The sequence below is a fragment of the Phyllobates terribilis genome, unplaced genomic scaffold (genome assembly GCF_046119375.1).
Source record: "Phyllobates terribilis strain yellow unplaced genomic scaffold, ASM4611937v1 Scaffold_1__5_contigs__length_1240528914, whole genome shotgun sequence".
Taxonomy (NCBI): Eukaryota; Metazoa; Chordata; class Amphibia; order Anura; family Dendrobatidae; genus Phyllobates; species Phyllobates terribilis.
The window spans coordinates 735382576-735396051 of record NW_027362761.1 but is presented as its reverse complement, the minus strand read 5'-3'; positions in this window follow the sequence as shown (position 1 = coordinate 735396051).

The following is a 13476-nucleotide window of genomic DNA, read 5'->3' as shown; positions in this document are numbered from 1 at the left end:
TAACGGAATGGAAATTCCGCACTGTCCAACATTAAGTGATATGTTGGACTGAGCAGAATACTGATGCCAGCTGATGGTGTCACTGTCAGAGGTTACATCATCCTGCTCCACATTACTATGCTTGCCAGAAGCAAAGGAGGCCAGGTGCCCTGCATTTGGTTCTACTACTGCTAGGACAGTCGCTGCTACCAGTGCTGGTGGTGATACTGCTGCTACTCAATCCTAAAAAAAAATTCCATGATAATGTTTGTTATTTTTCCTATCATGTTACCATGTCCAATACCTGTGCCTGGTTTTGGCTTAACATATATTTTTGACACTAGTATAACGTGTAATTCATGTCCTAAATTTTGTTTTCACACTTAGAACCTAATAATAATATTAAATGAAACAGAAATGCTAGGATAATTCAACAAAAGTTTTGATTATAATATCGGTATGGCGTGGATGTATCGCCAATTTGACATTTTACAGGTGTGGCAAAACAGAGCTACACAGTTAAATGACTCAAATTACTGTAATAAATGTAGCAAAATTTGGGTCAAAGAACGTGTATTCCCTCTAGTCAAAATGGACCATGAGAATTCCAAGAGGCAGAAGCACTGTATAAAAAAGCTGCAATAGAATACCAGACCATTCTGTTTTAGTGGGGAGGAGGGTATAGATATTTTTGGTTTTAAATTCTCCCCCTGTAACAAAAAATACATAACCCTACACAACTAGGTCGCCACGTAAGTACACACATGGAAAATAACTAGCAGCAAAAACCAGCAGGAGTGCTGTGGCACCTACGATTGTTGAATGCAGTTTGTAAAACAGTTGCAAAACCTTAACTTATTCTAACTATCGACCCTCAACAAAAATGCAACGTAAGTTACATAACCCAAAAGTGCTACATTGTGAGGTAGCTACATGCTATGATTGATAATTTAAAACAGGTATTCAAAAACTGAAATGTGACCTTTCATTGAAAGGTTTAAAAATGTAAAAAAACACAGCCACTTGCCTTAAAAAAATAGGATGGGACAAGAAAAGCTAGGAAGATTCACATCCCAAATGCCAGTACTTGCAACAAGCCGCATTATTTAAGTGGCTTGTGTGCGGGTCTAATATTTGTCCATTACCACAACAAAATGGGCAAAAAATACACACTGTGTGGTATATACAGTTGTTTTTAAATTTCAGGATTATCGAGATCTTTCTTTATGATGTGAAAAAAAAGGCTTGTGTGTCTTTCACGTCTTACAGTGCAGGAAGTACACTTTCTGTGACACAGCTGTAACGGTGCCCAGGGTGGTAGCCACAAGCGAGTGTCAGGTGTCCGACACCCCAGACAATTGTGGTTCCTGGCTGTTTGTCAGCGTTGTGAGGGCCTTGTGACGGTGCAGGCTGCGGGTAGCCGATGGTATTGGCTGGCCAGGACCACAAGTTCCACAGATCAGTAATAATAATAAATAATAATAATCTTTATTTTTATATAGAGCCAACATATTCCACAGCGCTTTACATACATTATCATTGCTCTCCCCATTGGGGCTCACAATCTAAATTCCCTATCAGTATGTCTTTGGAGTGTGGGAGGAAACCCACATAGACACGGGGAGAACATACAAACTCCTTGAAGCTGTTGTCCTTGGGAAACCGAAAAAAGAGTAAAAAAAACTTCGAAACAGATGTCCAATAGAAATGTGTAACAATAGTTTATTACAATAAATTACAGGTGACAATATGGGTAACAGACAGGGAAAAGAAACGAAATATAAAAAACACCAAATGACAAAAAAGAAGACACCATCGCAGAGTCATATAGAGAAAATTCCTTAATATAACATGATCACATGTCCTGTAGTGGCCCATATAGAATGCATGAATACATCATAAAGTGCTTAGTGCTTAGAATTTTAAATCTATTTTAAATTATTAATAAATCATGCAAAAATTAATTAATTTAGGCCATGCCCAAAATATATTTTAATAAAATGCCCAATGCCAGAATGATCTAATAAGGCCCATTTAAGGTACCCAATAATAGGTATATTAAAAACATGTCTTCATGATTTTTCGGATCATGTTTAAGGTAAATAAATTATGTGCTGTTGTAAAGTGGTATATTAGGCGATAATATGCCGATGGAAATCTAGACATAACATGAAGTAATCTTATATACTCACAGCTTAGTGATCAATTACTGCTCCACAATGGCGTCCACCCCGACGCGCGTTTCAGCGTCCAGCCTTCATCAGGGGGTGGTGTTATTGGGATGTGTCAGGTTTAAAAGGCCAAGCGGGCCAATAGTGAAGCGAAGGTGGATCCCCTATGGGCCAATAGTAATAGAATGCATAATGCAGCATAATACAATGCCGCAGCTGCCATGACACATGACCTGTGACGCTACAAGCAGGTGGGTGTGGCACCCATGTCACATGATCCCTGATACTATGGACTGGAGGGCATGGTGCGACGCATGGCATGCCGCGTCACACCCGGGTCGCCACGGCAACCGCATCGCGCGACCCGCGACGCAACGAACACACGGCCGATCACATGACCGACCATGTGATCGTGCGCCGCCGGACACAAAAAGACACGGCAAACCCAGGGTTCGCAGCTGCCATGCGTACTGCCTGTCCAATCCATGTGTATAACATTGTATTAACCATGAATTCCTATTATTTGCACAAAGGCAGCTACCACAGTGGAAAGAAAAGGGCTGTATGAATTGACTCTCACATTATTACTACAATATGGCACAATAATACATGATGAAACTGCAGTACATATAAAGGTAATAACATCATTTCACGGTATAATAGCCCAAAATAGACCAAAGATAATTTACCTAGTATTACATTTATAATTATAAATATTCAATATGGCATTAACCAAATACATTACTTATATAACATTGAATTGACCATAATAGGAAGTAAATAAAAATTATTGTTTCCTGACTATTAAGTAATGTCTTATTGGTAGTTATAGATATAAATATTCAATATAGCATAAATCACACCATGATAAATAATAAATAGAGATTATTGTTTCATGATGGTTAATGGATATCTTGTTGACGTCAAGCCATACAGCTGGATAGATGCACTCACAAAGATAAATTGGCCACATGGAGTAAATGGTTAGAACTAAATACATAGAGATATAATAAAGCGAAAAAGAGGAAAAATTAAAATCAAAAATTGACAATTAAAAACCTACCATAAAAATGTTAAACCCGATACAGTGTAACGAAACAAAGCCCAACAGACATAGGGTGATCAGAGAAAAGGAGCATAGCTAATGTTTTCATTGAGACCTAGGGGGTGGACAGATTTTAATGTCCATATCCAACGGGTTTCGCATTGCGCCAATAATTGGCTAATTTTTCCCCCTCTAATATTGGTGGTAATCTTGTCGATACCACAAACTCTCAACCCAGACGCATCACAATTATGGTGAATCTTAAAATGTTCCAGGATAGTCTTCAAGATATTAATGTCAGATTCTTCACGTGCTGCCTTTATCCCTAAAAAGTGCTCACGTACACGTACTTTAAATTGCCTTGTGGTTAGCCCTATATATTTTTTTGGACAAGGGCAGGTAGCTTAATATATTACTGCTTTGGTTGTGCACATTATGGGTTTAAGTATATCAAATACTTTGGGGCCCTGTGAATCCGAAAATGTATTGGCATGTATTACATTCGGGCAAGCTACACATTTGCCCCAAGATGAGCATCCATTGGGGAGTGGCGTTCCATCTAAAATGGTGCCATGTCTCTCTGCTTGATAATGACTTCTAATTAATTGATCACGTAAACGTGATCTGTGATTTTTCAGTGAGATATTTAGCTAGAATAGGATCTGCCAATAAGATATGCCATGATTTTGTTAAGCATTGCCTCATGTAAGTTGCTTGTGAATGGAATTTAGTGTTAAAGCGTACCATATTGTTACCTTTATCTATTTTAGCAGTATACAGGGAGTCGTAGTGGGATGTATATTTGGCTCTATGATAAGCTTTTTAATAGATCGATGACTGCTGTAACCAGGTTCGTGGAATCTGATTTTTATATCATCTGCCTGCCTCTCAAAGTCAACCTCTGTGGAACAAATTCTTCTCAATCTGAGAAATTACCCAATTGGTATAGAGTTAATCATATGACTGGGATGAGCTGAAGATGATTGAAGTAACGAATTCACCGAAGTGGACTTAAGGTGAATGTCACTTTGCAAAGTGTTAGTAGCATCACGTTTTACACAGACATCAAGAAACTCAACCGACAATGGATCAGCATGGTAAGTTAATCTAATGTTATGATCATTAGTATTTAAATCATCCATAAAGGTTGATAACGAGTCCGAGGATCCCTGCCAGATCAAAAAGACATCGTTGATGTACAGCGCCCAAAAAAGGATGCGGTCCATTGATAGCGCCGATCGGACAGGAAGAGGTCCCTCTCCCACAGCCCAGGAACAAGTTGGCATTTGAACCCAGGACCCCAGCGCTGCAAGGCTGCAGTGCTAACCACTGAGCCACCATGCTGCCCTAGTAATGGAGACTTCTGTTCAAACATGGAAAATTTACTGAACTTGATGACGGTTATGTACAAGGGATAGCAGGTACACAGTCTTAAGCATGTTTTATTCACAGCAAGAAGCCTTTTCACTGACATCGTTTTCTTCCATTATAGTCTTCTACAGGGCTGGTATAGCACACTGTTTCACCCTACTTCGTCACAGCCTAGCTTGTCTCCACAGTACTGTTCAGTGAGTTTCTCTACACCCGCTCAGCAGCTCGGCGTCCGATCACTATGGACACCCTAGATCTACCGCTCGGGACCCTCACTAGTCCCACAGTCTGTCCTCTTTAGGTCTGTACCTTCTGTGTTTATCAAGCTCAGGGTTTCTTGTGACTCGTTGTCCAATCCAAGGACCCATTTAAGGTGGAAGGCCACTCTGTCTCTTCTGTCAGTTCCCGGTCACGCTACCTTATTGTCCCTTCGTCTCCTTTGCTATAAGTTCTAACTTCACTAACTTCAGGAAGCAGGTCACTGGCCCTAGCACCAAGCCCTCTCCCTGGGAGCTGGTCCCATCTGCTTACACAGCCTCGGATTCAGGATTTTGTTTTAAATGAAAACAAGTACTTATTTACAATGTGTGAAGAATAGAAAACAGGCTGTTGTTAAGGTGTTGTTACTGCAGTTTATCTCACATCATTCAATTCAGTCATACTGAGTGACTATACTGTGACAGCACTTCCCTATGTAGCGCCCGGAGGGTTCGGTTGCTACAAGGGTATTGCACCTCAACCAGAGGTGTGATATTCCACTCCCAGGTAAGGATGGAGTGTGGACCAGGGCTCAGTTAGCTGCATACATACACTTACACACTTCCCATTTCCGGGGGACAGCTCGACGGTGCTCCCATATAATTGCAGGCACAACTGACCATGTCCCTGGCTGGAGTGGGGAGGGGGGAGAGAACCCAGTGATGTAGGAGCAGTAGGGGACGGTTTCTGGAGCATAGGAAGGAGCTCATTAGGTCACCTGAGCTCAGACACAGAGAAGCAGATAAAAGGTGGGAGCCATCTTTAGTCAGAGTTCAGAGAGAGAAGGAGTTCAGCCAGAGAAAGCTGACAGGGAGCTGTGGCTCAGCCTGAGCTCAGCTCCACAAGGCAGGCCTGGAGAGAAGGCCGGGGCCAGAGACGAGAAAAGGAGAAGGAAGGAAAGAGGAGAGACAGAGGAGTAGAAAGGCTCCAGAAACAAGAAGGCAGAAGGGACCCTAAGAGAGCAGAACGGACAGCAACCGTTGCAAACCCGCGTTATATCGGGTGAAGGGTCAGGTCGTGGAAGGGTACCGGATTCCCAAGTTGATGGAGGTAAATCATCCCTCAGCCAAAGATCATGATCATTTATTGGTGCGACCCCTTGCTACACCCGCTAGGAAGGTGTGGCACCCCAGGGTTCTGGTTACCACAGTAATAGCAATATTACGCCTGTGAGCAGGTGGGAGGTCTCCTGGTCAGGAACCCTAAGCATGCCACACCTCCTGCCCAGTCCTGGGAGGGGAAGGACTTCCCCTATATAAACTGGGGCTGAGGTGGGGTTAGAAAAAAGAAGAGAAGAAGAGGAGTCCCAGACAGAGACACAGTCTGGTCTGGAGTGGAGCAGATGCAGGGAGAGCAAGATCAGGAGCTCTGTGGGAGCAGTGATAAAAGGGGTCCAGGACTGGAAGCTGTAGAGCTCGTCCTGACTGAAGAGATCTCACCGGACACGGAGTCCGAGGCTGTGGGGACTGTTCCATACCCAGCAGCAGAAACCATCCGGCAGGGGATTTCAGGTCCTCTGGCCAAGAAACCCGAAGGCACGGTCACACGCAAGGGACCAGCACCGCCGTCGTGGAGCGGAGGCTACCAGAAGGCCCCGAGTCACCGGCCATACGGGTGAGCACCACACGGTACACTCAGGGACGTGGGCTACTTTTACCCGCTTCTAGCAAGGTAGCCAGGAAGAGTACAATTAGTTGGGGAGGCCTACAACTCTTCCTGGCCGGGGGAGATCCTATCTGCTCACGGACTGACCAGGCCCCGATCGCTAGCCAGTACTCCCGGGAGGGTCTACCTTTGCCACCAGTAAAGACCCTGAACTACACCGCACCGTCTCTGAGTGGTTCCTGGTGCCTGCGTGCAATTCTGCTATCCCCATCATCCACGTCTGCTGCCCTGAGGCCATACCCCTCCCGTTGGGGGTTATACTACCCACGCTGCACAACTGTACCACCGGCCTCAGCGGTCTGCCCTGCAGCGGCGGCTTCATAACCGCATTCAACGGGTGGCGTAGTCGAACACTATAACATCTTCTGCTAAATTCCGCCACTTAGTTTGACACCCTGGGCACGGACCGGGTCACCGCCACGAGGACTACTAACCCCGACAGATCCGGCTCCGGGTATTCTCCGCGTGTGCAACGCTACACAACACAGGCCCAGGGGGCGCGTCAAAGGCACCACATAGGGTCAGGGAAACTGGCACCAAGTTTCACCAGAGAAGGCCCGAGGCAGCTGGACAGAAGCGTGGTCACTGGTGGGGCACGAGAGGCCAGGGAAAGGATAGAAGGGGGTCCTGTGCCATACTCCTGAACTGCCTGGGGGTTGATCGAGCCCCTCACCTGGTGGACGCAGCACGGCTTGGGCAGTCATTGCTGACAGAAGTGACTTGGATTTCAACTGTGAGTAAAAGGCCTGAACTGTACCATTGGACTCTGTGTGATCTATGCTGCGCCAGCACCATCACCCCCAGCATCCTCTTACACTGCCCTGAGGCTATACTCTTCCCGTGGGGAGTTATCCTATCCCTGTGCTGCACACTAACACCAGCCTCAGCGGTCTGCCTACGCAATCCACGGGTGGCATAGTCGGACATTCATAGCTCTACAAATAGACTGCCACAATTTGGTCTGACCACCCTGAGCCAAGGGATCGGGTTGCCACTACTACCCCCATCATCGCACTGAAGCCCAGTTCCGGGTACCCCACGGCCCAGGGGGCGAGTCACCTATATACCACGCAAAACTTTTGGATTCATTTTCATACACTGACAATAGCACTCCCATTTTCAATCTGCATGAGCAATGAAATGAATAACCAAGAATCAGATTAGGTCTTTTTTAATCCCTAGGTGGACTACAATGTGCGTTCTGACCTTCTATCTCCACTCTGTAGCATCAAAAAATGGTGCAGCTTAACTGGCCACCATTTTTTATACTGCTTGTGATAGTCCCACTGATTGGCTGCCCTAGACCTTGTGATAGCTTCAGGGCATTAAAGGAAAATCTGCTTATCCTGCCTGACGTCATTAGCTTACTCTGAGTCTCCAGCAGTGTGTGAAAGGCTGGTCTTTTTTTTTTTCCTTGGCTCATCCTCACAGTTTGAAATACAGTGTTCGAATTCGCTTGGACCTGAGGAAGTTAGAATTGAATTTGATCGTCCACCAATGAGTCTGCTCATGTCTAATATACACCATCAAACCATTATTCGATTACCATTAATCAACAAGTTAAACACAGAGTAATGGTATGTGAATTTATCCTGCACAATTTTATAGTTTATAGCTATAGTTGTTTTCAGTCTCCAACATGTTACGACTATGCTGAACCTAGAAAAGGAGGAAAAAAACAGGCTGCCAGCTGTAATTGGACCCAGATTCCCATTGCTGCTATAAAACGGTACTTACCTTTATTGAAGAGTAAGTGTAAAGAATAGTTTCAGATTTATAGCTTTCCTGGGATTCTGTTGGCATTGCCCACCTTTACTACAAGTACAGTTAACTCATTCAGAATGGATAACTGGGTCCTCTAAGCATTTTTTTGATGCTCACATTTACATCTCTAGCAAAAAGCTGGTTTCTCTTCATTGATGTGCTTAATATTGAATTCATTGACTTATCAAGTTGTAAACCTAGAACATTTTTAAACTTTTTAAGGGAACCTGTCAGGTTATTCATGCAATCCAAAATGCTGGCAGTTTGAATCGCAATCTGGTTGCATTACTGCCACCAGTTATATTATTTTCTGAAATGGCGTTCCTACGTTTCAGTGAAAATATGCTATGAAGCTCTGTATGGGGACCATAGACGGAAGCAAGACTACTCTGGTTGTGCTGGGAATATCACTTTGCTAAACAAAGAAATATCTGCCTGAGAAAGAGAGTTAGTGCATCTCTGTTTGCTGAAGTGCCTTATTACAATGGCAGATAAAGGATCTGGCAAATAATGTCAAATATAGTTGTTGTGCGGGTGGCAGGCATTCATTCAGTAAAAGCTTCACAAAACAATTAACAGAGTTTATCTTGGTCATAAGCCCATTTGGACTCCCTTTTAAAAGTTGTACAAATCTCTCTCAATTTGTTTTTAAAGAGAAGGTCTAAAAGTTTGACTATCCAGAAAGGGCGTTGCTAGTATCAAAGTTCTCCAGCTAAGAAGTTTGGGACTGGAGCCCCGGACCTCCTGCGACCGCCGCACTTAACTGTACCAGTGTAAACAATTTATCAAAATATAAAATAAGTTAATCCAGTCGGTAAACACCATAACAAGAAGTGTAGTTTTTTCACCCTCTCAACAACACAAAAAAATGTAATAAGAGGCAATCAGAACATTGTATCAGCCCCAAAAAGTATACACTGCTCAAAAAAATAAAGGGAACACTTAAACAACAGAATATAACTCCAAGTAAATCAAACTCCTGTGAAATCAAACTGTCCACTTAGGAAGCAGCACTGATTGACAATCAATTTCATGTGCTGTTGTGCAAATGGAATAGACAATAGATGGAAATTATTGGCAATTATCAAGACACACTCAATAAAGGAGTGGTTCTGCAGGTGAGAACCACAGACCACATCTCAGTACCAATGCTTTCTGGCTGATGTTTTGGTCACTTTTGAATGTTGGTTGTGCTTTCACACTCGTGGTAGCATGAGACGGATTCTACAACCCAGAGAAGTTGCTCAGGTAGTGCAGATCATCCAGGATGGCACATCAATGCGAGCTATGGCAAGAAGGTTTGCTGTGTCTGTCAGCGTAGTGTTAAGAGGCTGGAGGCACTACCAGGAGACTGGCCAGTACACCAAGAGATGTGGAGGGGGCTGTAGGAGGACAAAAACCCAGCAGAAGGACCGCTACCTCCGCCTTTGTGCAAGGAGGAAAGGAGGAGCACTGCCAGAGCCCTGCAAAATTACCTCCAGCAGGCCACAAATGTACATGTGTCTGCACAAATGGTTAGAAACCAACTCCATGAGGTTGGTATGAGGGCCCAACGTCCACAGATGGGTGTTGTGCTCACAGCCCAACACCGTGCAGGACGCTTGGCATTTGCGACAGAACACCAGGATTGGCAAAGTTGCCACTGGCACCCTGTGCTCTTCACAGATGAAAGCAGGGTCATACTGAGCACATGTGACAGATGTGACAGAGTCTGGAGACTCCGTGGAGAGCGATCTGCTGCCTGCAACATCCTTCCGCATGACCGGTTTGGCAGTAGGTCAGTAGTGGTGTGGGGTGGCATTTCTTTGGAGGGCCGCTCAGCCCTCCATGTGCTCGCGAGAGGTAGCCTGACTGCCATTAGGTACCGAGATGAGATCCTCAGACCACTTGTGAGACCATATGCTGGTGCGGTTGGCCCTGGGTTCCTCCTAATGCAGGACAATGCCAGACCTCATGTGGCTGGAGTGTGTCAGCAGTTCCTGCAAGATGAAGGCCTTGAGGCTGTGGACTGGCCCTCCCATTCCCCAGACCTGAATCCGATTGAGCACATCTGGGACATCATGTCTCGCTCCATCCACCAACGTCACGTTGCACCACAGACTGTCCAGGAGTTGGCGGATGCTTTAGTCCAGGTCTGGGAGGAGATCCCACAGGAGACCATCCGCAACCTCATCAGGAGCATGCCCAGGCGTTGTAGGGAGGTCATACAGGCACGTGGAGGCCACACACAATACTGAGCCTCATTTTGACTTGTTTTAAGGACATTACATCAAAGTCGGATCAGCCTGTAGTGTGTTTTTCCACTTTAATTTTGGGGGTGACTCCAAATCTAGGCCTCCATTGGTTAATAAATTTGATTTCCATTGATGAGTTTTGTGTGATTTTGTTGTCAGCACATTCAACTTTGTACAGAACAAAGTATTCAATGAGAATATTTCATTCATTCAGATCTAGGATGTGTTATTTGAGTGTTCCCTTTATTTTTTTGAACAGTGTATATATGAAAACATCGGCTCTGGGTGCAAAAATCAAGCCCTAAGCCTATGTTCACACATCGTGATTTTTTTCAGCGTTTTTTTAATGCATTTTTTTATGCAAATTTGCAGCTACGTTTTGCAGTACCAGCAAAGTCTATGAGATTCCAGAAATCTCATGCACACATCATGGGTTTTTTTGGATTTTGTGTTTTGCATGTTTTTTTGCAAAATAGAGCATATCACTTCTTTCAGCATTTTTTCAGCGTTTTTTCACCCATTGGAAGTAATGGGTGATGAAAAAAACGCTGAAAAAACGCACCAAAAAAGCAGGTCAAGTTTTCAGCGTTTTTTATGCCTAAACCAGAATGAGATTTTTTTTGTTTCACTGAACTTTATGTACATGCATAACAGAGACAAAAGGACAGTGAAAAAAACGCACCAAAAAAAAAAGCAAAAGAAACAGCAGAAAAAATCCTGAACAACCTCCTGGCAAGAGATCAGTTTTTGCTGCAGAAAATTATCGCTGAAAAAAACATGATGTGTGAACATAGCCTTATACAGCTCCATATCCCAAAAATTAAAAACGTTACAGCTCTCGGAAAATGGTGTCACACAGGAATTTTTTTTTTTTTTTTTTACAAATGTCTGAATTTTTTTCACCACTTAAGTAAAACACAAACTATACATGTTGGATATCTCAGGAATCGTACTGACCTGCAGAATCATATTGCTAGGTCATTATTATCAGTAAATGAACGCTGTAGATGAAAAAAAACAAACAACAATTGCAGAATTGCGGGTTTTTTTGCCATTTTATCATACTGCTTTACAGTACATTATATGATAAAATTGTTGGGGTAATTCAAAAGTAGAACTCGTCCTGCAAAAAAGAAGCCCTTATACGAGGGTCAGTTGTGTCACCCTGGCCTGGATGCCACAAGTATATTAAAGCTGTGTCTGAGAGCAAGGGGGAGGTTCTCTAGTCAGGGGAACATTAGCAAGCAGTACCTCCTGTCTCAGGCCAGTAGGGGGAGCAGGCTGCCCCTATAAAAGCTGGTACTGGGGGCAGGGTTAGAGAGAACAGGATGACCTGTCTCAGTACTGAGACGTGTCCCGGAGCAGAGCAGGGACAGAAAGTTGTATTGCACCTAAGAGGAAGTGTGGCAGGAGGAGAGCCACAAGCCAGAGACAAGAGGCGAAGTGAGCCTGTCTTGGCAGATAAAGGACTTAATTCACCAGACCTTGGTGTCTGAGGCTGGGAGGATTCCACATCCTGCAGCAGATAACCAGTCCGCAGGGGACTGTATATTCCTTGGCCTAAGAAACCTGGAGGCTCTGCCACAACAGAAGGGACCAGTAAAGCCGTACCAGGCCGGGAGCAGAAAGGAACCCACGTCGCAGGCCATACAGGCGAGAGTACACGGAAAGCTCGGAAACGTGGGCTGTTACCCTATAAGGAGGAGATAGCCAGAAGGAGCACAGAAAGCACGGTAGGCCTACACCCTCACCCTGACCAGGGCCAATTTCCCCATTGCTCTCAGACATCCAGGTCCCTTCCTAGCCGGGACTGTTTGTGGGTCAGTTTACCTTTTCTAGTAAAGACCCTGGACTGCAACCTGTTGCCTGTGTGCTCCTTGCTCCTCCAGCACTAACGGCACTGGGACTCTCACCACCATCACTCCCACCATCCATTATACTGCCCTGGGGCCGCACTCTTCCCGTGGGGAGTCACACTACCCTAGCTGCACACCTCATCAGCCCCAGCGGTCTGCATGCAGCGGCGGTTCCTAATAACCGCAATCCACGGGTGGCGTAGTCGGACATAATCATCAGCACATAACGGACTACCACTGGCCTGACCACCCTGAGCCACAGAACCGGGTTGCCACTACTACTCCCACCATTTTCCTATTGCCCAGATCCGAGTGCCCCATGGCCCAGGGGGCAAGTCAGCTTTGGCGTAGTCGGCAGGAATTCGTACCCGCAACCACCGGGTACTGCATGCCTTAAAAAGACTGTCATACCTGCCGTGGTGAAGATTCCCGCCATCCGTAGCCGTTTCCCGCCATCTTCAGTCGGTTCTAGCCATCTTCAGCTGTTTTCCCGCCATCCAAAGTCGTTTTCCCGCCATCGGGCGCCATCTTCAGGACGCCGCGCGGGAAGAAGAGGGGCGTGGATGTCCAAACCGCGCGAGACCCGACGCTGCGCAAGGTCCTGGAAGGGAGAGAGAGCGACGCTGACGTCATCAGGACGCGACGCAAGGTCCTCGTCCAGAGCAGCACCAGCGGAGCCGCGGCCTACAGAAGAGGGTCATCGGAAGGTAGGCCATGCTTAACTAGGGGGGAGGAAGATGTCGGACACGGAGGCGCCCACTACCACCAACGCAGCTGCAGCAGCGGTGATGCCATTTTCCCTGCCCTACATCCCTGGAGCGGCCTGGCTGCCTAAGTACTCAGGGGAGCCCCATGCCCTAACTGACTTCAAGGAAAGGCTGTACAGTTTGTTCCAAGTCTACCCCCTGACAGAGGAACAGAAGGTCAGCATACTAACAGGGCAGTTAACTGGCGCAGTCCAAAGGGAGGTAAAATCATGGCCCACTGAGGAGAAAAGGACCGTGAAGGGTATTCTGGCCCGGCTGCGGGGTACCTTTGACACACGTACCTCCACTGAAATTAAAATGAGGTTCTATGGATGTAAGCAGCGGGCACAGGACAGCATCAGAGACTATGCCCTAAATTTGCAGGAA